The sequence below is a fragment of the Hevea brasiliensis genome, chromosome 13 (genome assembly GCF_030052815.1).
Source record: "Hevea brasiliensis isolate MT/VB/25A 57/8 chromosome 13, ASM3005281v1, whole genome shotgun sequence".
Classification (NCBI taxonomy): domain Eukaryota; kingdom Viridiplantae; phylum Streptophyta; class Magnoliopsida; order Malpighiales; family Euphorbiaceae; genus Hevea; species Hevea brasiliensis.
The window spans coordinates 54,216,996-54,242,867 of NC_079505.1; the positions used below are offsets into that span (position 1 = coordinate 54,216,996).

The 25,872-nt window shown below is 35.6% G+C and overlaps 1 non-coding gene across 1 annotated transcript; it reads right to left on the reverse strand.

Moving 5' to 3' along the window:
- Nucleotides 1–18,568: 18,568 nt before the first annotated feature.
- LOC131172451 (small nucleolar RNA R71) lies at nt 18,569–18,675 on the reverse strand. Its single transcript, XR_009142928.1, has one exon. It is a non-coding gene; the product is annotated as a small nucleolar RNA R71 (small nucleolar RNA).
- Nucleotides 18,676–25,872: the final 7,197 nt, after the last annotated feature.

Here is a 25,872-nt window from a genome sequence, read left to right on the forward strand (position 1 = left end):
GCCAATGGAAGTGCTAATTAGAGTGATCAGAAGATGAAGTCTGAGTAGCAAAAAGGTGTGATGACTTGGCAGAGACATTAAAAGATATAGTTATCTAGTATAGCTATCAGGTCAGTAAGAAGAATAGGCCTAGAAATAAAATAGTCAGAGTTTTATTTTAGGTAAGATAAAAGAAATAAATTAAAGGACAATAAGAAAGGTCCAGAATAAGAAGAACCAAATTAAGATATATAGTAGGCTAGGTGTTGTCCTGGGTAAAGTAAATGATAAGGATGGAGAACCTAGAATTGGATCATTTTAGTGAGAATAGTGATCGAGTTATAAAACCTAGCAGTGTGAGACTCAGTGCAGGTCCTAGTTAGTGCAGTGTTAGGAGCCAAAACATGGAGCTCATAATTATAGGGTCTAGATCAGAGTTTGTCTATTTTGTATTCCCAAGGTGGAATAAGGGGTAAAGGGAATTCTTTTAACCTGTGATAATACGAAAAGAGTTAGACAACAAATGCAACCAAAGCAACAGTTAGAAGGCATACAATAGTATCCTGAATTGTTTTATCAAGTAGAGAAATGAAGTAATAAGTAGTAAGTTGAGTAAAAATTCAACCCAGGGTATATAATAGTATCTTGAACTGTCTTATCAGCTAGAGAAATGAAGTAATAAGTAGTAAGTTGAGTAAAAAGTCAATCCAATGGATCATATAGGTATGATGAGTGATTAGAAGGATAGATAATGACATGAAGACTTTAGGTTAGGCTACAAAGATAGTGAAAATGTAGTTCGATGTCTGTTATGAGTATCAAGCAGATGTTTTCAGTGCGACCAATAGAGTTACTTTGTAGTGAAGCATTAATGATAGAATATTAATTGGGGGAATAGAACAAGTTAGGGTATGTTTAATTAGTAGTCATGAGTCACTAAAAAGGCACGAGGATCAGAGTAATAACCATTAGTATATTTGGACTTAACTCTAGAAAAGTTTATTAGTGAGAGGTGTCTTTTAGAATACAGCAAAGTATAAGGGAATTAGACAAATGTTGATAGGTATGGAATACAAATTGGAGTATAAGCAGATGGACTAGGTAGGGCAATATTACAATAGAGGGTTGGTACAATTGGCATCTTATAGAAAAAGCATAATAATTGCAAAGAGATGATGAAATTTGAAAAGGGAGACTAAGAGATAAGGGCCAAATAATGTTCATTAGATAATGGTGTACTGTTGACTACAGGAGAAAATTTCTTCTTCTTTTCAAGTCTAACTCATGTTTTTGGCTCTAGATAGCTATATAAGTGATGCTGTTCTCCTTTTTGGTAGGTAATGGATGTTCAGTATAATTTGTAAGAAAATAACAAAAGCAGCGAGTAGGTTAGATGACCACCGCTCCAATGCTTAAGTTAGTAATGGAAACTGAAAGATAGATGAGTGAATAACTTGGTTTAGCACACATACTTGAGAGCCTTTATATAAGCATTTGACGTAGCCTCCTATTGGGATTAGGAGTTCTTGTGATTGGGTATGGATAGGAATCTATTCGATCAGAATCCTTATATAGATAGGATTTTGATTGAGGTGGATATCTTAGGATCATTACCTTTGTAAGTGGTCCGAGTATATTTGGACAATTAACTTTCTTAACTGAGTGTCTGGGTTCCTTCTAGTCCGTATTGCTCTTAGCCCGCATGCTTGATTACTCGTTACTTGTTTTGTAACATTATTTTAGTGGTAATAGTATCATTAGTCCCCTTGCAATTGTTCAAGTCTTTAGGCTTGGTCTATTTTTTCTGTGAATTATTTTCTTCTCTTAGGGCTTAAGTGTCATCATGTGAAAGGAGGTTTTGAAAAGTTTTGAAAGGATTTCGTCACTTTGAGAGTCATACATTAATCATGTCAGCATGACACTCCAAGTACCTTGGTTGTCATTTTGGGGGGTTCTGTCATTTAATGTGTTAGCTATATATGGATGAAAATGATGACTTTTTCATTTTCATATTATTTTGCTATTTTGTTATCTCTTTTCTTCCTTTTCTACTCTTTCGTTGTAAGAGTTCTGGTTTCTTCTTGCCGTCCGGAGAGTTCTACTTTTATTGTTTCTAAGGTAAACTTTTGATTCACCTATTTCACTTTAGCTTTTCCTTTTTCTATCTCCATTTTGTCTATGAGTGCCGATATTCCTTATCAGAGCCAAGAAAGTATTGAAACTCCTTTTGACTTATCCACACCTCCACGAGATGCTTTGATGGCTAGATAAGAAACCTCCTGATGATAGACAGGTGTGGAAATTATGGTCGCACAAGAGCAAAGGCCAGTTATTGGGGGGTTGGCTGGGGGGGGGGGGGTAGGGAAGGGATGAGGGTGCTGCCGTGGTTGTAGGAGGGGTAGCTGTGGATCTTGGTCACCCAGGGGCTTTTGCCCCTTAGTGTAGCCAGAAGGGGAGGCAATTAGTGAAGGAGGCATCTGGGGTTGGTATGCTGGCTAGCCAACTTACCCGTGGTAAGATTGGTGACATATTGGTTGAGCATCATGTGCCGTCCTACCTTCTTGCTTACTGGCCAAAGGAGCATATACAGGCTAACGACTTCCTTTGCCGTGGTAATGCCATAATGATTTATGAGGACCAATTGAAAGCCGAAGTGAGGTTTCCTCTGAATCCTTTTTTTTTTTTTTGGAGGTTTTGCAGTTCTTCAATATTTCAGTCTCATATCTGCATCCCAATAGTTAGTGCACATTAGTTGCATTTCTTGTGTTTTGCAAAAAGAAGAACTTGGTTGCTATTGCCAGAGCTTTCCATAACTTTCACAAGTTTTTCTCTCGGAAGAATGCTGATTTCTGTTATTTTATGGCGAAGGTGAGTTTCACTCTTTATTGGTCTTCCATCTTCTTTTAAACGCTGGAAGATACATTTCTTTATGTTAAAAATGGGGGAGGGATGGAATTGGGAGCACTTCTCATTGTATTGGATGCCCAAGCCTCGAAAGCATGAGGGGAAAAAGCCACTCTTTAATCGTAATGATCATACCATTATAAAGGAATTGGAGAAGGCATGTAAAAAAGAGAAGTACTGGGTTCCCATGCTGGTGAGCCATTACATTTATCAGTTCGCCCTTGCTGACCAGGTGAACCAGGGAGAGCCTCGAGTAGGGAGCTTTCTCGCTCAAGTGTGGGAGATACAACTGTTGCTCTTACTATCATTCGAGAAAAGAGTAATTTGGAAAAACTTTTTCTTTTCTTCATTTTGTGCTTACTAATTTCTTTGTGCCTTTTCAGGTATGGCTAGCGGTGGTTACGACTCTCTTTAGGCTATTTTTATCGAGAAAAGGAAGAGTCAGGGGGCGATGGCGAGTGCTGAATTGCCAAAAAAGAAATTGAAGAGGAAGAAGAAGGGTTCTGGCACTCCCATGCTGGTTGAGGAAGAGCGTCCTCCCCCTCCCCCTCCCCCTCCACCTATTGCGGATATTGCCACGGGTCCGAGTGGTAGTTGCCTTGACTTGGTCCTGTGGAGGTAAGGTCAAGTTGTTGAGAATTTGGGCCTGGCTGAGCTATTAGGGAAAATGCTGACTCTACCCAGAGACTGAGCCAGGCTTGACATAAAAAGCGATCGCAACCTCATCCTTCAATCCATGGGCCTAAACCTTGAGGTGGTGACTGTCAACCATATGGTGCTTGAGCGGCTCCAAGGGCTATGTGATAACAATGCAGAGCTTCAAACAAATTACAGTGCCCCAGAGTTTGTTGTGTAAGAGAGGGATGATCAGATAACACACCTGTAGACTGAACTGGGCAAGGCAATATCATGGGAATACCTGCCTACTCTCTCTCTCTCTCTCCCTATATATATATATATATATAACTATGCAGAGCTTCAAACAAATTGTAGCGCCCCAGAGTTTGTTGTGCAAGAGAGGGATGATCAGATAACGCACCTGTAGACTGACCTGGGTAAGGCAATATCATGGGAATACCTGCCTACTATATATATATATATATATATATATATATATATATATAAATTTGTTATAAACTGATCATTAAAAATATGATTATGTAAATAATTACATTAAAAATACAAAGTCATTTCTTATCTATTCTCAGTAGAATCGCTAATTTGTTGATTTATAATACTATGATTAATTTTACGAGCCTTACAAATTTTAAGGGTCTTCTCCTTAATGATTGCAAATTGATAAAAAATTTCAATTATTAACTGACCAAAGTAAGGAGACATGCCATTAACTTTATAAGTTTTTAATAATTTATATTATTAGTTTAATATTATTTTAAAAATTCAAAATACTTATAAAAAAGATTTACAAATTAATACTAAAAAGTATAAATCATTCAATTTTAGAAGAATGAAGGGGAAAAGACCTGAAACCAAAAAAAAAAAAAAAAAGAACAATCAAGAAAAAGAAAATGAAGATAATAAATTATAAAATGATTTTGAGTTTTTATATTTTTTAAAATTATTTCTTAAATATTAACATCATATTTACGATAATATCTTTGAGCCTTTTTTTAGAGGAAACTTGAAGTACACTTATTATCATATTTGTTCTCATATATATATATATATATATATGATTTTTTTTAATTTTATTTTATACTATAAAGATGTTATATTGCTATATATGTATGATTTTTTTAATTTTATTTTATACTATAACGATGTCATATTGTTATAATCTTAAAAAAAATATTTAGAGGAAAATAATTAATAATTATTTGAGTAAAGAAAATTTAATTTGATTTGAATAGATAAATAATTATTCAAAATTTAATATAAATTTAAATTATATTATACTATATTTGAAAGAATAATATATTTTAAAAAAATATAAAATATAAAATTAAATATTAAATTCTGTTATTAATATAAAATAATAAATAATAAATAATTCACGCAATGCGCAAGCAAAATATTAATTGTATTAAACTCTAACTCAACATAAATACTAATTATTTGAATTCATTCTATTATGGTTGGAACAAGTCAAATATTACACAACTTTTTTTTTTAATCCTTATCAATCACCGCTCTATTAAATTTAAATTGAAAATTTTATGATATATGGTATAAATATAGTTTTTATTTTAATTAATTTTGTTAGCTTTTATCAATTTTAAGTCATTTATATTTTAATTTTTATCTTTATTAATAATTATGTTAATGTTTTTGTTTTAAGTTGGATTTTATTGATTTTTTTTATTGTTTTAGGTGGAAAAGGCTAATGATTGAAGAAAATTTTGTAAGGAAATAATTGAGATTAGTTGGGGAGTTTCTAAAGTTAATTTTTCATGCCTAAGCCATGAAATAGAAGTCAAAACACACTCGGGACGCGAGACTTGCGGCTGATTGAAGAAAAATTAAAGGAAATGCTGATTTTGGTGTCATATTAGGATTCAAACACTGGAAAGGCTAGAGTTAGCATGGCCAGGGTGTGAATCATTGATTTAGCTGTTAGGGTGTGAATCATTAATTTAGCTCATAACTAACTTTGGTGAGAAAGGAAAAAAAAAGCTGATTGGGGAGACTTTCTGTCACACCTTACCCCTCTGTAAGGCATAACATGATCTCGTAGAATACCTAATGAACTACCGAACTTCACCTACCGATAACTCATTATGTACCCTACAAGGGATTTTAAAATAATTTTCTTACTTTTATAAATGGTGAGCATTTTCTAATAGGTACTAAAATCATTTATTTAAAGTTGAAACTAGTTAAAATTTTTGGCCCATTTTATTTTTCCGCAATTTTTATAGAATTAACTACAAAACATGAATTATGAGATTTTAATCCAAATAATTTCATTTGGAAGTGTCAAAACCAATTTCATAAAAACCACAGTTATATCATGCCATTCGAAACAAATATAATCTCAATAGCCAGAGGCTAAGGAGAAGTCACATCACAAGGCTAGCTAGCTCAAATATATGGATATCCATTCAATTTCTTCTTCTACTGGCGCACACCTCAACACTTCAGCCAGAGAAGGAATCAAAATTCAAAACTGATTACCCCTACTAGTCATGCTAGTGAGGTGTTCAAATATATGGTCATGACACTGTGGTTTCAAAACTTATCTTAATAATTTACTAAACATTGCCATTTCAAATATACACAAATAACTTTCAATAATTTAAATCAAAAGCATAATAAATATTTCATCACTATGATGTCACAATTCAATATTTCAAATTATTCAAAACAATATGCAGAAGAGAATTTACAGAAATTCTACGTTGCGCACAAACCTTATATGAGTCGCCTTTTGGCTTTGACTCGACACTTCGGGTTACTTCTCGATATTCTTTTCTACTGAAACACATAGTTTCACAGTGTTTCAACATAATAACTTAGTATAAATCCAAAAATAAATTTAAATTTACTTATACCTAACTTTAATGTGCTAAACTTGACGTTCTTTAAAATTTGTGTTTCGGGTTACTATTCACGACACTATTCAAGTCAATTTGTTGACTTTCTAAGGCTTAATAGGTATGGGAATTCCAACTTCACCCACATACCACATTTTGGTTACTAAATTTATTGGTTTTGGTTGTTTACTCAAAATCTAAGTCTTTTAGGCAAATTTGCAAATTTTCAGTTTTGGTGTCTTAAGTTGCACTGTTCTATTGGTCATTTTTATGTTAGAATTTGAAAAAACTTTCTTCATAGAAAATGTTTCCTATTGTCTTAAATTTATTCTCCTTTTTGAATCACTCCATTTGGATTTTTGTAGCTCAAGTTATAGCCATTTGAATCATGGCTGCCGGATTGGACTTAACCCAGATTTCTGGGCACCAAACTGGTTCTGGCAGTTTTAGGTCACCAACTTTGGGTGGCCAAATAACTTGGTTAAGGGCATAATTTGGGTTTGTATTATTCATGAAAGTTTTAGGTATATATCTCAGCTATCCACTGTTAACATTTCAGGTTAGTTAGACCTAACTAGCCCAAGTTATGGCCAAATGAATAAATACTGTTCATTTGGTCATTTTTGTACATGTCAGACTGCATAAATCCGGATTTGGTCAATTTGTTCACTAGGTTTTGGTCACTTTTTGGGCATGATTCCTAAATGAAAAATGTTTCATTTTGTGTCTATTTTCATTCCCAATTGGTCTCATACCAATTGGACTTGTAAATTTTTAATTTTGGTCCCTTAAAGGGACCTTGGTCCTGCTGCCTGCAGCATGGCCATTTTCAGTCTGAATTTGAACTCACTTCTAACACTTCAAACACATCTCAATTGGTCACAAATGACCATTTTTCATCTCAAACAAGGTCAACACACCATTTAACACATTCTCATATTTTTGTCTCCAAAACCCTAGATGCCAAAACCCTAGTTCATGCCATTTATTGCATTTAGCTAATTAAACACCTATAAACATGCTTTCTTAACCCATTCAAGCTTACCTACTCTACTAATTCAATCAAAACACATGTATACACCATCAAACCCTAGCTGGATGAAATTCAACTTTGGTCCCTCAACAAAAATTTTCTTTTCATTTAAGCATATTTCCAAGTTCATTCAATCATAAACACATGTATTAAACTCAAAATTCCAAAGTAAATAGCTTACCTCAACTTTGAAGTTCAATAACCCAATTTCTTCTTTCTTTTCTTTTTCTTTCTTGCTCAATCTCCTTTTCTAGTTGTCAAAACAAGTTTTAATTAAGGGGCTTGCAATTTCTATGGCCAACGTTTGATTTCTTCAAGCTCAAAAATGAGCTTTCATGGAATATTTTGTGAGGGAGAGGGTGAGAGAGAGAGAGACGGAAGTTGAGGAAGAAGATGATTTTTTTTGTTTGTTTTTTTTTTTCTTTATACTTTTAGTCTTATGGAAGACCAAAAAATTAAATTAATTAAATTTATTAATTATATATTTATTGCATCATGCATGAGATCATGCATGATGTCATCACCTTTTTTACTTTTTCTTTCTTTTTTTTTTAATTTATTTTTCTATTAGTTCTTTAATTTAATTTCTGATTCCAAAATTTTCTTTTTTGTAATTTTATTTGACAGTTAGGTCAGGAGTCAGCTCTCGGGGTCAATTGACCAAATTGCCCCTCGCCAGTTCAACTCGGTTTGCAAATAATTCAATATTTCTTCCAGCTCCCTGACCTAATTATTTGACTGGCTTAACAATTCTTTTTCGTGATTTTCTCTTTTCCACTGTGTTCGTAATAGTTCTAAGGACCGCAATGTCATATTTTACGGTTCGAAATTTGAGTTTAAATTGACTTCGCAATCCTTCTCGAGAAGGTCACCTATCGCTGTGACTCTCGGCTCATTTAACTTCTTATGTTCTGTTTTTCTTATTCATACTTAACTAATTGGCAATTACTAATTATTTGTGTTTATGGCTTCTCTAGTTGTCTTAAGTATGGTTCTAATCCCCTTAATTGTCCGGACCGGCTTCGGTCACCGGAATAGTGAAATATACCAGGCTATGCAAATAGGGGTGTTACAATTCTCCCCCCCTTAAAATAAATTTCGTCTCGAAATTTTACCTGGTATCAATCTTTGAACAGCTGTGGGTGCTGTCTCCTCATGTCCTCCTCTCGTTCCCAAGTAGCCTCCTGGCCTGAATGATGGTTCCACAGCACTTTTACTAATGGGATCTGCTTGTTCCATAGTTGCTTCACCTCATAAGCCAGAATCTCTATGGGTTCTTCTTCATATGTGAGGTCTGGATTCACTTCAATTTCTTCTACTGGTAGTACATGAGATGGGTCTGATCGATACCTCCTCAACATAGACACATGGAAGACATTATGTATCTTCTCCAACTCTGGAGGTAGTGCCAATCGATATGCCAAAGGACCCACTCTTTCCAGAACCTCATATGGCCCAATGAAACGAGGACTCAGTTTCATCTTTCTGTCGAATCTCATGATTTTCTTCCAAGGAGAAACCTTGAGGAATACTTTCTCACCCACTGCATACTCAATATCTCTTCTCTTCAAATCAATATAGGATTTTTGACGGTCTGATGCAGTCTTAAGTCGATCTCTGATCACCCTGATCTTCTCCTCGGTCTGTTGAACAATTTTGGGTCTAATCATCTTCCTTTCACCCACGTCATCCCAACACAATGGGGTTCTACATTTTCTGCCATACAAAGCTTCATATGGAGGCATCCCAATGCTTGATTGGTAGCTGTTGTTGTAAGCAAACTCAATCAAAGGCAAGTGTGTATCCCAACTGCCCTCAAACTCAATCACACAAGCCCGTAGCAAGTCCTCCAAGATCTGAATTACCCTCTCAGATTGGCCATCTGTCTGTGGGTGGAATGCAGTACTGAAGTTCAATCTAGTTCCTAGGGCTCTCTGAAGACTACCCCAGAATCTAGAAGTGAACCTAGGATCTCTGTTTGATACGATGGATAATGGCACTCCATGCAATCTCACAATCTCATCTATATACAACTTGGCCAATCTTTCTAAACTGTAGTCCATTCAAACTGGCAGAAAATGAGCAGACTTGGTTAGTCTGTCAATAATGACCCATACTGCATCATGACTCTTTTGTGTCCTCGGAAGTCCCATCACAAAATCCATTGTTATTCTCTCCCATTTCCATTCTGGTAATGGTAGTGGATGTAATAACCCATCGAGTACTTGATGCTCTGCCTTCACTTGCTGACAAGTTAGGCAATTAGAAACAAACTCTACCACATCTCTTTTCATACCCATCCACCAGTAGTGTTCCTTAAGCCCTCTATACATTTTTGTGTCACTAGGGTGCATGGCAAAAGGAGACTCATGTGCTTCCTTCAAAATGATCTGCCTCAAATCAACATCATTAGGAACACACATTCTGCCCTGGTGTAGCAGTAGACCATTATCTCTTATTGAGAATTCTAGTTTCTTACCCTGCCGGACTTCTTCCAACAGCTTCTGATACCTTTCATCATTCTGAGCAGCCATTCTGATCTGATCAATCAACATTGGCTATATATGCCATGCAACTACTGTCTGCCCCTCATCATTAATCTCTAAGCTGGCATGTAATGATCTCAACTCATGTACCATAGACAAAGGAGTAACCCATAGACTTGCCATAGTCTTGCGACTTAAGGCGTCAGCCACTACATTAGCTTTCCCAGGCTGATAGTCTATCAGACAATCATAGTCTTTTATCAACTCTAACCATCTCCTCTGTCTCAAATTCAGCTCTTTCTGGGTGCCCAAATACTTCAAACTCTTATGATCTGTGTAGATGTAGCATTTCTCCCCATACAAATAGTGTCTCCAGATCTTAATAGCAAACACAATAGCTACAAGCTCCAAGTCATTTGTCGGATAATTTCTCTCATGCGGTTTCAGCTGACGTGATGCATAGGCAATGACATTTCGATCTTGTATCAACACACAACCTAACCCATTGTGAGAAGCATCACTATAAACTGTGTATTCTTTACTCAGAGTAGGTAAGGTCAGGACTGGAGCCTCAGTCAAACACCTCTTTAACTCATCAAAACTCTGTTGGCATTTATTCGTCCACTGAAATTTCACATCTTTCCTAAGCAGCTTGGTCAATGGAGATGCCAACATTGAAAATCCCTTCACAAATCGACAGTAGTATCCAGCTAACCCCAGAAAACTGCGAATCTTCGTGATATTTCTGGGTGGCCTCCAATTAAGGATAGCTTTTATCTTACTTGGATCTACCTTTATACCCTCTACTGATACTACGTGCCCTAAGAAGGATATTTCCTTTAATCAAAATTCATACTTCGATAATTTGGCGTATAGCTGTTTCTCCCTCAAAGTTTGCAGTACAATGCGCAGATGTCTATCATGCTCTTCTGTACTCCTTGAATAGACCAATATATCATCAATGAATACCACAACAAACTGGTCAAGGTATGGTTTGAAGATAGTGTTCATCAGATCCATAAAAGCAGCCGGAGCATTAGTCAACCCGAATGGCATGACCAAGAACTCATAATGGCCATAGCAAGTTTTGAAGGCAGTTTTAGGAATACTCTGCTCTTGTACTTTCAACTGATAATAACCTGATCTCAGGTTAATTTTGGAGAACACAGCTGTACCCCTCAACTAATCAAATAAGTCATCAATGCGGGGCAATGGATATCTATTTTTTATTGTCACCTTATTCAACTGCCGATAATCAATACATAAGCGGAGAGTGCCATCTTTCTTCTTAACAAACAACACTGGCGCTCCCCAAGGTGACACACTAGGGCGGATAAAGCCCTTATCGAGCAGCTCTTGCAATTGCACTTTCAATTCTTTCAATTCCGTAGGTGCCATTCTATATGGCGTTATAGAGATTGGGTCCACACCTGGCATAACATCAATCTCAAACTGCACCTCTCTTTCTGGAGGTAATCCTGGCAGTTCATCAGGAAACACATCTGGAAAGTCACATACCGTAGGGATGTCCCTCAGTGCTAGACTCCCCACTTGGGTGTCTATCACATGTGCCAAATATGCTTCACACCCCTTTCTGATCATCCTTCTGGCTAGTGCAGTCAAAATAATGTTTGATGGCGATAAATGCCTCTCCCCATGTATTACCACATCACCGTACAGAGGGAGACCAAAAGTGACTGTCTTCAGTCTATAGTCAATCATGGCGTGATGCCTGGCTAACCAATCCATGCCCAAGATAATATCATAATCTCTAAAGGGCATTTCAATCAAATCTGACAGAAAAACATGTCCTTGGATCACCAAAGGATAGACTCTACAGATTCTATTAACCTGAACCTCTTATCCTAACGGACTAGTTACTAGCACTTCAAAACCCATTTGGACACACGGAACAGCAAGTGAACTGACTATGCTAGCACTAACATATGAGTGGGTTGAACCCAGATCAAACATCACAAATACATCTTGATCAGAGATAGAAAATATACCAGCTACAACATCAGAAGTCTCAGCCTCTTCTCACTGTCTCAACGTATAAACCCTAGCTGAAGCACTTCTCAGCCGATCGACCAACAGCACTCGATCGCTCAAGCGGTGCCTCTACCTCTGCCTCTTCCTCTGCCAACTGATTGTGAACCTCTTGGAGCAGGACTCTGAATAGATCCTTCTGTAGTCGTAGGAGCTGGACTGAATCTGGGAGCACTAGTGCAGCCTTTAGCTAGATGACCCTTGCCTCCACAGTTAAAACAGGCTCCTGTAGTCCAATAGCATTCTCCCCCATGAATCTTGCCACAAGTCTCACAGGGGCGGGCAGGATATGAACCCTTGCTTGACTACTGACCAGACCTAGGGGGTTTCTGTCCAGAAAATCTGCCCCTTCCAAATCTTCCACTTCGACCTCTGCTAGGTCCACCAAATTTCTTCTTCTTTCCAGAGGTACCACCAGAACTTGGCTCTACTGACTTTTCCTCCTTATCTTTTTCTGATTTCTCAGCTTTCTCTGATTTGTCTTTTACTGGGGTCACTTCTGATTCAATTCTCTCCAACTCAAGTGCTTGAGACATGAGTTCTGAAAAATTGCTGTGTCTGAATCCCACTACTTGCATTCTCAAACTAGGCTTCAAACCAGTCTCAAATCTCTTGCACCGTTCCTTGCTGGTAGAAAGGAGACTCCTAGCATAGTGGCTTAAACGGGAGAACTCCCTCTCATACTCTACCACTGATCTCCTCCCTTGCTTTAGACTCAAAAATTCTTATAACTTTTGATCCACATATGCGTCTGGGACGTATTTTTGTCTGAATTCTCTGATGAAGTCATCCCAGGTCAGTATTGGTGGTTCAGCCAAGCTGTGGGGGATGGTCTTCCACCAATCATACGCATCCCTTTGCAGTAGTGACACAGAATATTAAAATTTCAGTTCATCTTGGCAATGCAGCATCTTGAACACTCTGTCCATCCTCTCTAGCCACTGTTCTGCCTCTAAAGGGTCTACTATACCCTTGAATTCCGTAGCCCCATATTTTAATAACTTGTCATACTATCTAGCTGGAGGCAGTGGTTGTACCACAGGTGTTTGGAGTGGAGCTTGAGCAGGCATACCCCCAGCCATTTGTTGAAACATCGCAACCATCTGCTGAACGAACTATGCAGGAAATTGTGGTATTTGTGGGGCTGGTGCTACTGATCCACTGACATTTTGTAGAGCTGAGGCTTCCCCTTGTGCCTCAGCTTCAACAGATTGCTTAACTGAGCGATCCCCTTCTTCCATTTCAGTCTGAAGTTAGGGTATCTCTTGAACAAATAACACAAGGAGATTTCCCTCCGTTAGTTCATATTTATGATGTAATGCACTGTATGTAACAAATAAGGACATTGAGCAGTTGTACTTAATAAAGAAAAGACACAAATTCATAAGTTAAAACGTACTTCAAAAATTTTGGTCTGATACCACTAAAACATGTCACACCTTACTCCTCTGTAAGGCATAACATGATCCCATAGAATACCTAATGAGCTACCGAACTTCACCTACTGATAACTCATTAAGTACCCTACAAGGGATTTTAAAACAATTTTCTTATTTTTTATAAGTGGTGAGCATTTTCTAATAGGTACTAAAATCATTTATTTAAAGTTGAAACTAATTAAAATTTTTGGCCCATTTTATTTTTCCACAATTTTTATAGAAATTTTGGCAGAGTGCCGTCTGTATTTTGAGAAAACAGTTCTTCAAATACCTGTAAAAAGCACTTCCAATTATCTGTCTCAACAACTTCTTCAAATTCACAATCAATTTCAACATCATTATTTATACAACTCAACTCAACTCAACATCATTATTTATCCATTTCCAAAAATTTAAATCCACAATTTCCAATATTCAATAATCAACAAAATACCATTAATCAATTTCATTCAATTTAGAACAAATTACTTCCATTCATATTTCATTAAAGATAAAACAATTTATATACATCATTACAAAAATTTACATTAAAAGAAATTCAAACTAAAATTTATTACAAACTTTATACAAGCTGCTCAAGACCAATTTTACATGTCCATACATTTACATACATTACATACATCAAAATAAATTTTTACAATCAGGGTATAAAATATACCCGATAACTTCAAGCAGGTAGCTCCTCAATCCTTAGCAGCTCAGTCTACTGCTCCTCTAGTCTCTAAATCTGCGATAGCTATAATAGCCATCACTGAGTACTAGGACTCAGTGGTACACAACCTACTAAAATAATCTTTATGCAGAATTTAAATCATATTTATTCAAAAATTGGACTGAACATAAGAATTAAATACAAAACATGAATTATGAGATTTTAATCCAAACAATTTCATTTCAAAGTGTCAAAACCAATTTCATAAAACCCACAGTTATATCATGCCATTTGAAACAAATATAATCTCAATAGCCAGAGGCTAACGAGAAGTCACATCATAAGGCTAGCTAGCTCAAATATATGGATATCCATTCAATTTCTTCTTCTATTGGCACACACCTCAACACTTCAGCCAGAGAAGGAATCAAAATTCGAAACTGATTACCCTAACTACTCATGCTAGTGAGGTGTTCAAATATATGGTCATGACACTGTAGTTTCAAAACTTATCTTAACAATTTACTAAACATTGCCATTTCAAATATACACAAATAACTTTCAACAATTTAAATCAAAAGCATAATAAATATTTCATCACAATGATGTCATAATTCAATATTTTAAATTATTCAAAAAAATATGCAGAAGAGAATTTACAGAAATTCTACGTTGTGCACAAACCTTATTTGAGTTACCTTTTGGCCTTGACTCGACACTTCGGGTTCCTTTCCGGTATTCTTTTCCATTGAAACACACAGTTTCACAGTGTTTCAGCATCATAACTTAGCATAAATCTAAAAATAAATTTAAATTTACTTTTACCTAACTTTAATGTGCTAAACTTGACGTTCTTTAAAATTTGTATTTCGGGTTACTATTCATGATACTATTCAAGTCAATTTGTTGACTTTCTAAGGCTTAATAAGTATGGGAATTCCAACTTCACCCACATACCACATTTTGGTTACTAAATTTGTTGGTTTTGGTTGTTTACTCAAAATCTAAGTCTTTTAGGCAAATTTGTAAATTTTCAGTTTTTGTGTCGTAAGTTGCACTGTTCCATTGGTCATTTTTCTGTTAGAATTTGGAAAAACTTTCTTCATAGAAAATGTTCCCTATTGTCTTAACTTTATTCTTCTTTTTGAATCACTCCATTTGGATTTTTGTAGCTCAAGTTATAGCCATTTGAATCATGGCTGCCGGATTGGACTTAACCTAGATTTCTGGGCACCAAACTGGTTCTGGCAGTTTTAGGTCACCAAATTTGGGTGGCCAAATGACTTGGTTAAGAGCATAATTTGGGTTTGTATCTTCATGAAAGTTTTATGTCTATATCTCAGCTATCCACTGGTAAACTTTTAGGTCAGTTAGACCTACCTAGCCCAAGTTATGGCCAAATGAACAAACACTGTTCATTTGGTCATTTTTGTACATGTCAGATTGCATAAATCCAGATTTAGTTAATTTGTTCACTAGGTTTTGGTCACTTTTTGGGCATGATTCCTAAATGAAAAATGTTCCATTTTGTGTCTATTTTCATTCCCAATTGGTCTCATACCAATTGGACTTGTAAATTTTCAGTTTTGATCCCTCAAAGGGACCTTGGTCCTGCTGCCTGCAGCATGGCTATTTTCAGTTCGAATTTGAACTCACTTCTAACATTTCCAACACATCTCAATTGGTCACAAATGACCATTTTTCATCTCAAAAAAGGTCAACACACCATTTAACAAATTCTCACATTTTTTTCTCCAAAACCCTAGATGCCAAAACCCTAGTTCATGCCATTTGTTGCATTTAGCTAATTGAACACCTATAAACATGCTTCCTTAACCCATTCAAGCTTACCTACTCTATTAATTCAATCAAAACACATGTATACACCATCAAACCCTAGCTGGCTGAAATTTAACTTTGGTCCCTCAACAAAAATTTTCTTTTCATTTAAGCATATTTCCAAGTTCATTCAATCATAAACACATGTATTAAACTTAAAATTCCAAAGTAAATAGCTTACCTCAACTTTGAAGTTCAATAACCCAATTTCTTCTTTCTTTTCTTTTTCTTTCTTGCTCAATCTCCTTTTCTAGTTGTCAAAACAAGTTTTAATTAAGGGGCTTGCAATTTCTATGGCTAAAGTTTGATTTCTTCAAGCTCAAAAATGAGCTTTCATGGAGTATTTTGTGAGGGAGAGGGTGAGAGAGAGAGAGATGGAAGTTGAGGAAGAAGATGATTTTTTTTGTTTGTTTTTTTTTTCTTTTCTTTATGCTTTTAGTCTTATGGAAGACCAAAAAATTAAATTAATTAAATTTATTAATTATATATTTATTGCATCATGCATGAGGTTATGCATGATGTCATCACCTTTTTCACTTTTTCTTTCTTTTTTTTTAATTTATTTTTCCATTAGTTCTTTAATTTAATTTCCGATTCCAAAATTTTCTTTTCTCTAATTTTATTTGACAGTTAGGTCAAGAGTCAGCTCTCGGGGTCAATTGACCAAATTGCCTCTCGTCGGTTCAACCCGGTTTGCAAATAATTCAATATTTCTTCCGGCTCCATGACCTAATTATTTGACTGGCTTAACAATTCTTTTTGGTGATTTTCTCTTTTCCACTGTGTTCATAATAGTCCTAAGGACCGCAGCATCACATTTTACTGTTCGAAATTTGAGTTTAAATTGACTTCGCAATCCTTCCCGAGAAGGTCACCTATCGCTGTGACTCTCGGCTCATTTAACTTCTTATGTTCTGTTTTTCTTATTCATACTTAACTAATTGGCAATTACTAATTATTTGTGTTTATGGCTTCTCTAGTCGTCTTAAGTGTGGTTCTAATCCCCTTAATTGTCCGGACCGGCTCCGGTCACCGGAACAGTGAAATATACCAGGCTATGCAAATAGGGGTGTTACACTTTCCAACAGTCTTTTCACACATTTTCTTCACCCAAAAAGTCCCAAATACCTTCTAGAATCCATTTAGGAAGAGAAATTAAGCTTTTAGAGTAGATTTTCTTAAAGATTTGGCTCTTGGAGGGGGAATTGCACTGTCTACATATAGAGTTCCTACTTTTCTTTTCTTTTTCTTTTGAGTTAAACCTTGCTGATAATGTTTGATTTGGATTTTATAGAATTTGAGTTTGTTTTTATTAATATGAGTGGCTAAATATTTTAGCTGGAGATTTTGATGTAGCTTAACCTAAGTATTTTTATCAATTTTGGTCTATTTTCTCTAATTTAGCAATTAATGGTTGTTTTGATTTTAATGCTTTTAAGATATAGTGCTTGAATGATCTTTGATTCATGATTTAGCTGGGAAACATCATATGAATCTTGTTACAACAACAATTAACATAGTTGTTTGGCTAAGAGTGGAAACTAAGACTAATTGTTATAGGGTATTTTAATAACGTGGGTTTTTAATGCTTCAATTAATCAAATAATTCTTATTAGGAATTTTGGGTTATCTTGGTTAATTGAAAGGTTTAATAATGCCTAGGAAGGATTATTAGATATTTTTGTGTTATTACCCTTGCTAAGATTGTTAAATTGATTATATGACAAATTGAGTGAAATTGCATAATGGGTCAAGTGAAGTCAAAATCTCTAGCCTTCTTTTAATTGATTTTAAACTCTTTTCTTTGTGTCTTTTATTAGTTAATTTTTAATTGAGTTAATTTTAGTTTAATTGTGGTTAATATAAGCTCTAAGTTGTTTTAATTTCTCTCATTCAAATTAATTTGATCATCTAGATATTAGTAAAATTAACATACTTTTTGGTAAATAAAGACAATTATCATGGGAACGATATCTTGTTCATTCTATATTACTTGTACGATTCCATATACTTGTGGATTAATAATAATAAGTTTTTGGAGTCATTGCCAGGGATTGGCCATATTAATATCAAAATAGTTTATTTTATTGGTAATTTAGGCATTTTTACTTTGTTGGTTTTAAGTTTTGTGTTTGTGTTTTGGTTGTTTGTAGTTGTTTTATGAGAAGATTGGCTAACTCAAGCTCATTACAATCTGACCCTGAAAATTGAGGGAACTTGTAGAGCGAATATAAGACAATATTGAAATGGATGACATGAATCCGAGAGTGGTGATTAAAGAAATGGTGGATGAAAATCAAGAAGCACAAGTTGCAAGGCAACAAAGGAGGGTTTTGCAGGATTACATTAGCCCAACAGTGTTTGATTCTACATTAAGCATTACAAGACCTTCGGTGTAAGCTAACAATTTTGAGTTAAAGCCTACTTTTATTCAGATGTTTTAGACTGCATGTCAGTTTGGAGGTATTGTAAATGAAGATTCTAATGTCCATTTGGAAAGTTTTCTCATGATATGTGATACACTAAAGTTCAATGGAGTGTCAGATGATTCTATTAGATTGATACTCTTCCCATTCTTTCTAAGGGATAGAGTACGAACATTGTTGAATTCTTTGCTTGTTGGGTCTATCATTACATGGGAGGATTTGGTAGAAAAGTTCATGGCTAAGTTTTTCCCTTTAGCCAAGACTGTGAATCTAAGAAATAAAATCTAGTTGTTTACTCAGATGGATATGGAAACACTTTATGAAGCTTAGGATAGGTTCAAGGATTTGGTGAGAAGGTGTCCACACCATGGGCTACCTAAGTGGTTGTTGATTTAGAGCTTCTACAATGGGTTTAATGGTCATAGTAAAAGTAATGTAGACTCTGCTGCAGAAGGATCTCTATTGGGGAAATCTATTGATGAGGGGTATGAGTTATAGGAAGAGTTGGCAGATAATTGCTATCAATGGGATAATGAGAGGAACATAATAAGGAGAGTTGATGGAGTTCATGAGATTGACTACATTACTGCACTGAATGCCAAAATGGATTCCATTTCTAGAAGATGTCAGTGAATGCAGCCATCACTAGCACTAAAGCACCTATATGTGGGAATTGTGCTTGGCCATATGCAACTAAGGACTATTATATTGATGAATCATTCTTCCAAATATTGCAAGAGAACGTTCAATATGTGGGCAATTATGGAAGGCAATAAAACAATCCATACTCTAATACATACACCCCTGCTTGGAAGAATCATCCAAATTTTTCATGGGGAGGAGAGCAGCAACAACCTAGATACCAAAATAGAGCACCACTTGGTTTTTCACAACTAGAGAATAAGTTAAGTTTGGAAGATATAGTTGCTAATTTGGCTAAGACAACTAAGACTTTCGTGAATGAGACCAATATGAACTTCTAGAATTAAACTGTGACTTTACAAAATCATCAAGCTGCTATTAAGAATTTAGAGGTGCAAATGAGGTAGCTAGACAATATGATAGCAAATAGACCACAAGGTGTATTTCCAAGTAAGATAGAGATAAATCCAAAAGGGTAATACAATGCAATCACCTTAAGGAGTGGAAAGCAATTAGAGGAACCACAAAAGAAAGAGAAGGGAAAGGAAGTTAAAAAAAAAAAGCTATTGATGTAAAAGAGAAAGAAAAGGAACAAGCTCAAGTTGAAGATGTTGGGGTGAAGATGGAAGAAAAGCTTATGAAGGAGAAGAAAAAGAAGCCAGTCAAGCCATATATGCCTCCAGTTCCATTTCCGTAGCGCCTATCGAAAAATAAGCAAGATAAGGGTTTTCTTAATTTCTTGACATATTTAAGAAGTTGCACATTAATATCCCTTTTGCTGAAGTTCTAGCACAAATGCCAAATTATATCAAGTTTTTGAAGGAGATTCTATTTAAGAAAAGGAAATTGGAAGATTATGAGATGGTCATGCCAATAGAGGAATGCAGTTCAATCATTCAAAACAAGATGCCGCCAAAATCCAACGATTTAGGGAGTTTCACTATCCTTTGTAATGTTGGTAATGTAGAATTTACTAAAGCTTTATGTGATCTTGGTGCAAGTATTAATTTAATGTCTTTCTTTGTTTGTAGGAAATTAGGGTTAAGTGAAATTAAGCCTACAACTATTACATTATAGCTTGCAGACCACTCATTCACATATTCGAAGGGTATAGTTGAAGATGTGCTGGTGAAGGTTGACAAATTCATTTTGCCAATATACTTCCTTATGCTTGACATGAAAGAAGATAAGGAGATACCTCTTCTATTAGGTAGTGAAAGAGTTATGCACCAATTAATGGAACAATTCCACAAGAGGTACAGAATTTGGCAATTTGAAAATTTTTCCTAAGCTAGGGTTTCATGCATCTTGCAATCAACTTAAGCTATTGAAAAATTCATCATTTAGTCATACTAAATCATGCCTTAAGTTCAGGATTGACCCAATTGCCATTAGGAAACAATTTCCTCAAATTAAACTAAGTTAGGTTTTGGAGATCACTCACCCTCAAAGGCTCTGAATCAACCAATTCCACCTTAATCCGGGTAGTGAAGACTTCCAATTGTAAGTCCTCTAGCTTGTCAACATAAGCAATCCGCGAAGACCACCTTGAATAGCCACTAACTCTTCCAAATTCTTCAAAATACAGCAGCCAAGAAGAAGGGAGGAAGAGTATGTTGCTTTCTAATGGTTTTCTAGTTGGAAGTAAGGGAGAAACACTTACTTCAATGCTTAATTGAAGAGATCAATAAATTGAAATCTTGAATTCTCTCAAGGATGAAGATGAGACTAGAGAGGGAAAGGGAAGACCAAGATGGCCGGCACACACGAGGAAGAAAGAGGAAGAATAATTTTCTTCTTATCTCTTCCTTAAATATGTTAATTTTCCAATTAATGCAATGAACAAATATTGAGTTTTGAATGGCTAATCCAAACTCTTGTCCCAATTTAATTGGTCCATTTGTCATAATTAAACATTAATCAAGAAAATTAATCAAGATTAATTATGCCATGATTAATTATCTAATCATTAATAATTAATTAATCCAAGTCTGCCATTGACTAAGTCAAAGTGTCAAACTTTGACTAAGTTAACATTTGACCAAGTCAAATTCTCTAAATTTCAACTTCATCCTTTTAATTATTTTCAAGTTTATATTTAATTTATATTTAAACCATTTAAATATTAACTTGTGGATTTCTATAAATTAATTTAGTTTCAAGTCATGCTTGGGACTTTGCAATTCTATTGCGAACTAAATTTATTAATTCAATTAATTAACTAAACTCTTTAGCCAATTAACCAAGCTAACTATGTCTTGGCCAATATGCTCTCTCTATGTGTGACTTACTAGGTTCATGACTAATTGGCAATGAGTTTGAAACCATTTCTTAATTAGAATGAAATCCCATTTCATCCGAATTCTCATAAGTCATCATTGACATCTAGCATTATGTGTTATGACTACCTAATTTGTAACACCCTTATGTTTATTAGTTCTGTACATTCCACTGTTCCGGTGACCAGTGTCTGCTCGGACAGTTGGGATGTGTAAAACTATATTTAAGTCATCTAGAAGAGCCATGAACAAAAATTAATAACAATTACATGAAGGAGAAATGGAGATAAAGAAAACAAGGCATAATAGGTTAAATGAGCCGAGACCACAGCGATGGTGACCGAACAGGGAAGTGACTGCGAGCTCAGTTGCTACTCAAATTTCGTGTGGGACATTGTGACACCCTAGGCCTAGGGATAATTGCAAAGCTAGTGGAAATATGAAAACCATAGAAAAGAATTAATAACAAGCTCAAATAATTGGATCAGGGTTTAGGAAGCAATCTAGTACTATTGGAAAAACAGATCAGATCGGTAAGGGGCAATTTGGTCAATTCACCCTCAGAGGTGACTCTTGGCCTAAATGTCCATTAAAATGTAGAAAATTAAAATTGTGGAAAATCGATTGCAAATGAAGAGGTGTATGTGGAAGAAAAGAAAAGAAAAACTAATAAAGGGAATTATGACATCATCATAGTGATGCAAGCATGACATAATAAATATTAAAAATTTAATTAATTTTGAGATAAATATAAAATGAGATATTACAAATTAAAAAAACAAAATTTTTGGTCTTCTTCCTCACCTTAGCCGTCCATTCTCTCTCTCTATTTCTCTCTCACTTTCTTTCTACCATTGTTAAGGTTGGAAAGCTTGAAATTTCTCAAAATTTTTCCATAAATTCCCTAAATCCCAACACAAAACCTCATCTCTAGACCTTGTTAAATCATTTGGGAGCAAAATAGAAGAGAAAAATTGAAGAGTTGGAAGCTTTGGAAATTCAACAAAGAGGTAAGTTAATCCAAGCCATTTCTTTTTGAATAATTGATTGAATTGAAGTGTAAATGGATGAAATTATGTGAAGAAACTAGAAAAAAAATGCATGGTTAGGGAAGGATCAAAATTTGGACAGCCATGAAATTCTAGGGTTTTGTAATGTTTTAATGGAGTTAAATGTGTATTCATGCTTGAATGAGTGTGTAGAAGTGATTTATACACTTTAATTTCATGAATTGAGGCAATTGAAAAGTTAGGGTTCTTGGCAATTGAGAAATTGGGGAAAATTTGGGGATTTTAGTGAATTGATGCCTAATTGACATAATTAATGCTTAAATTGGTCAATTGGTGCATTTAGGAGTGGGATTGAATGCATGGAATGAATTGAAGTGTGAATGTGGTAATGTCTAATTCTGGACAGCTTGACCTTGGCCATAACTAAAATTCTGTTGCTCCAATTGGTGTGAGGCCAATTAGAGATGAAAATAAGACCCAAAGCAACAATTTTTATGCAGAAACCCTACCTTAAAACCGACCACAAGTTGGTGTAAATTTTGGTTAAATCTGGATTAGGTATCCTGTCACTAGACAAAACAAACCATATGAACAGTACATGTTCAAATGGTCATAACTTGGTGTAGACAGGTCCAAATGATCTGATTTTTATATCATTGGAAAGATTAGACTTAGTAGAACAACTTTCATGAAGAACATAAACTCAAATTCTGACCATAATCTAGTCAAATTTCCAACCAAACTTAGGTCACTAAATCTGCCGGAATCCTAATGTGCCTAGAATTTCTGGGTTTTGACCCATCCGACCAGCCTTAGTAAAAAGGCCATAACTCTACAAAACTCCAAATGGAGTGATTCAAAATGAGAATTAAATCTAAGACAATAAGGAACAACTTTGATAGGTCCAATGGAATAATAAACCCAAGTGACCAAAACTGAAATTTTGGAATTTCTCTTTGGGAGTTTTGAATTTCAATTGGCAATCAATGCCAATACAATTGTAACCCAAAATGTAGTATGTGGGTGCAATTAGAACTAGTATACCCCTAAAGTATGGAAAAGTCAACATTTTGAAATGAATAGTGAAGTGAATAGTCTATGCTGCTGTAACGATCGGGCTCCAACCACTAGAGGAATTGTTTGCTTTGGCCATAAGCCTCACGGTTTTGTCCCATAGGTGAAATGGAGAACTTCCCAGGAGGTCACCCATCCTAGGATTTCTCTCAAGCGAGCATGCTTAACCCTGGATTTCTTCCAACTCTTCAGACTATTCTACTAAAAGGTGCCTCTAGTGATTAGTTCCCCATTTTATATATCATTACTTTTTGAACCCAAGACCATCTCCATGCTTTGCCGATGTGAGATTTACCTAAGGGACCTTTCTCCCCCCCTTTTGGGACTCAGCGTCCTCGTTGAGGTTTACCCCACCATCGCCCAAGAGGACATGCGAGCAGCTCTGATACCAATTATAATGATAGGGCTCCAACCACTTGCATTCATAAGCTAGGCCTCAACCCGGCCTCAAACCATTTGCATCTGTCTCTACTATTAGGGAGTAGGCTTCCAGCATAGTGACTGAGGGGGGAAAAGTCTCTCTCATACTCTGCTATAGTCCTGTTCCCTTGCTTCAAACTGAGAAACTCCTGTAGCTTCATATCTACATATGTGTCGGGAACATACTTCTGTCTAAATTCTCTGAGAAAGTCATCCCATGTCAACTCAGGGGGCTCAACCAAACTGTGAGGAATGGTCTTCCACCACTCATATGCATCTCCATGCAGTAGAGAGACTGAGTATTCAAAATTCAAATCATCAGTGCAGTGCAGTTTCTTGCATACCCTCTCCATCCGTTTTAACCATTGCTCAGCTTTCAATGGGTCCACTGTACCCTTGAACTCTATTGCCCCATACTTCATTAACTTGTCATATTGTCTTGCTGGGGATGGTGGTTGCACTGGAGGTGGTTGCACTGGAGGTGCTTGCACAGGAGCTTGGACTGGTATATTGCCAGCCATTTGCTGAAATAGTGTAGCCATCTGCTGAGCAAATTGAGCAGGAAACTGCATGGGTGGGATGGGTGTAGCCGATCCACTGGCATTCTGAGGAGCTGGGGCCTCCTCCTGTACCTCAGCTGCTACTGATTGCTCTACTATGTGATCCCCCTCTTCCATATTGAATCACAAAGAATTCTACTCCTTGGACAACCAACACAAGGAGATTTCCCTCCATTAGTCAATATTTATGATGTAATGCACTATATGTATCAATTAATGACAGTTGAGCAGTTTTACTTATCAAAATTTTTCAAACATGCAATTTCAAAACTTGTGTAAAAGCCACAGCTCTGATACCACTAAAACATGTCACACCTTATCCCTTGTAAGGCACGACATATTCCAGTAGCATACCTAATGAATTACCAAACTACACCTGCCGATAACCCTTTAGTTATGCTACAAGGGATTTTAAATAAATCATAACTTTTTATCTTATCAATTCTTTTGCGAAAAACTGCATGGAAATAGTTAAAATTCAATGTAAACATTAATTAGAAATAATGATAGACTAAATATTGCAAAGGTTACATTTCCATAAGTCTCAAAATAAAATACAAATAGTTACAAACTCAAAATACTTTAGTAATGCAGTGCTTTTTAATACAAACTGCTCAATGTCCGTACATCCATACATATAGGTAAAAAATACATCCAAAGGAATCACAAGGGTATACCTAACGTCAATACCCACAATCAATACCAAAATGCTGCTTTCAAGTCTCTCACTCGGCAGCCCTCTCCTTTCCCTTACCTGCGACAGCATAAAGAAGCTATCACCGAGTATATTACTCAGAGGTGCACAACTAATAACTTTAAAACTTAAAGTAAAATACAATTTGTCAAAACATAATAAATCACATTTTTCTTAAGCATGAAAACTTCACAATAGTTCTAAGTTTATAAGAGCCATTTATTGGAATAACATTTCAAAAGAGAAATCACACTTCATAAATCACAATTCAGAAAGCATTAGTGTTGCCAACATCAATGCACAGTTTAGGCCATGACATAAAATTTCACGATCAGTGCTGTGTTGTACACCACGATAAAGTAATCTCAACCTCACTAACCGTTATTAATGAGGGAAGGGCTAGCTAGCTAATGAGTACCCATGTAGTCTTACCCCACTAACTGTTATTAATGAGAGACATAATGAATATCAATTATCAACCCCAAGTAGCCGTTACTACTGGGGAGTTTCGAAAGGGACTGTCATGCTAACTGTGGTTTCAAAACAGTTTCCAAAAATTTCCCACTCAAAAATCACATTTATAAACCAATAAACACATTTAAATTCATCATAATATCCATATAAAGGTGGCAACACCCAAATTTCTTAAATGCAAGAGAAAAATTATATTTCAGTCAAAGTAAACTTGTTCAAAGCAAACTCATTCAAATAAACACATTCCAAATAATTTACAAGTTTAAAAACGAAGAAAAGGTTAGTTGTGCACAAACCTTCAATAATTCTCCTTCCTTGTTACCTACTTCTCCTTGTCCATTTCAACTTCTTTTTCTACTGAAAATACACAAATAGAATACCTCAATACTAATCTCAATTGCTGCCAAGAACTCATTGC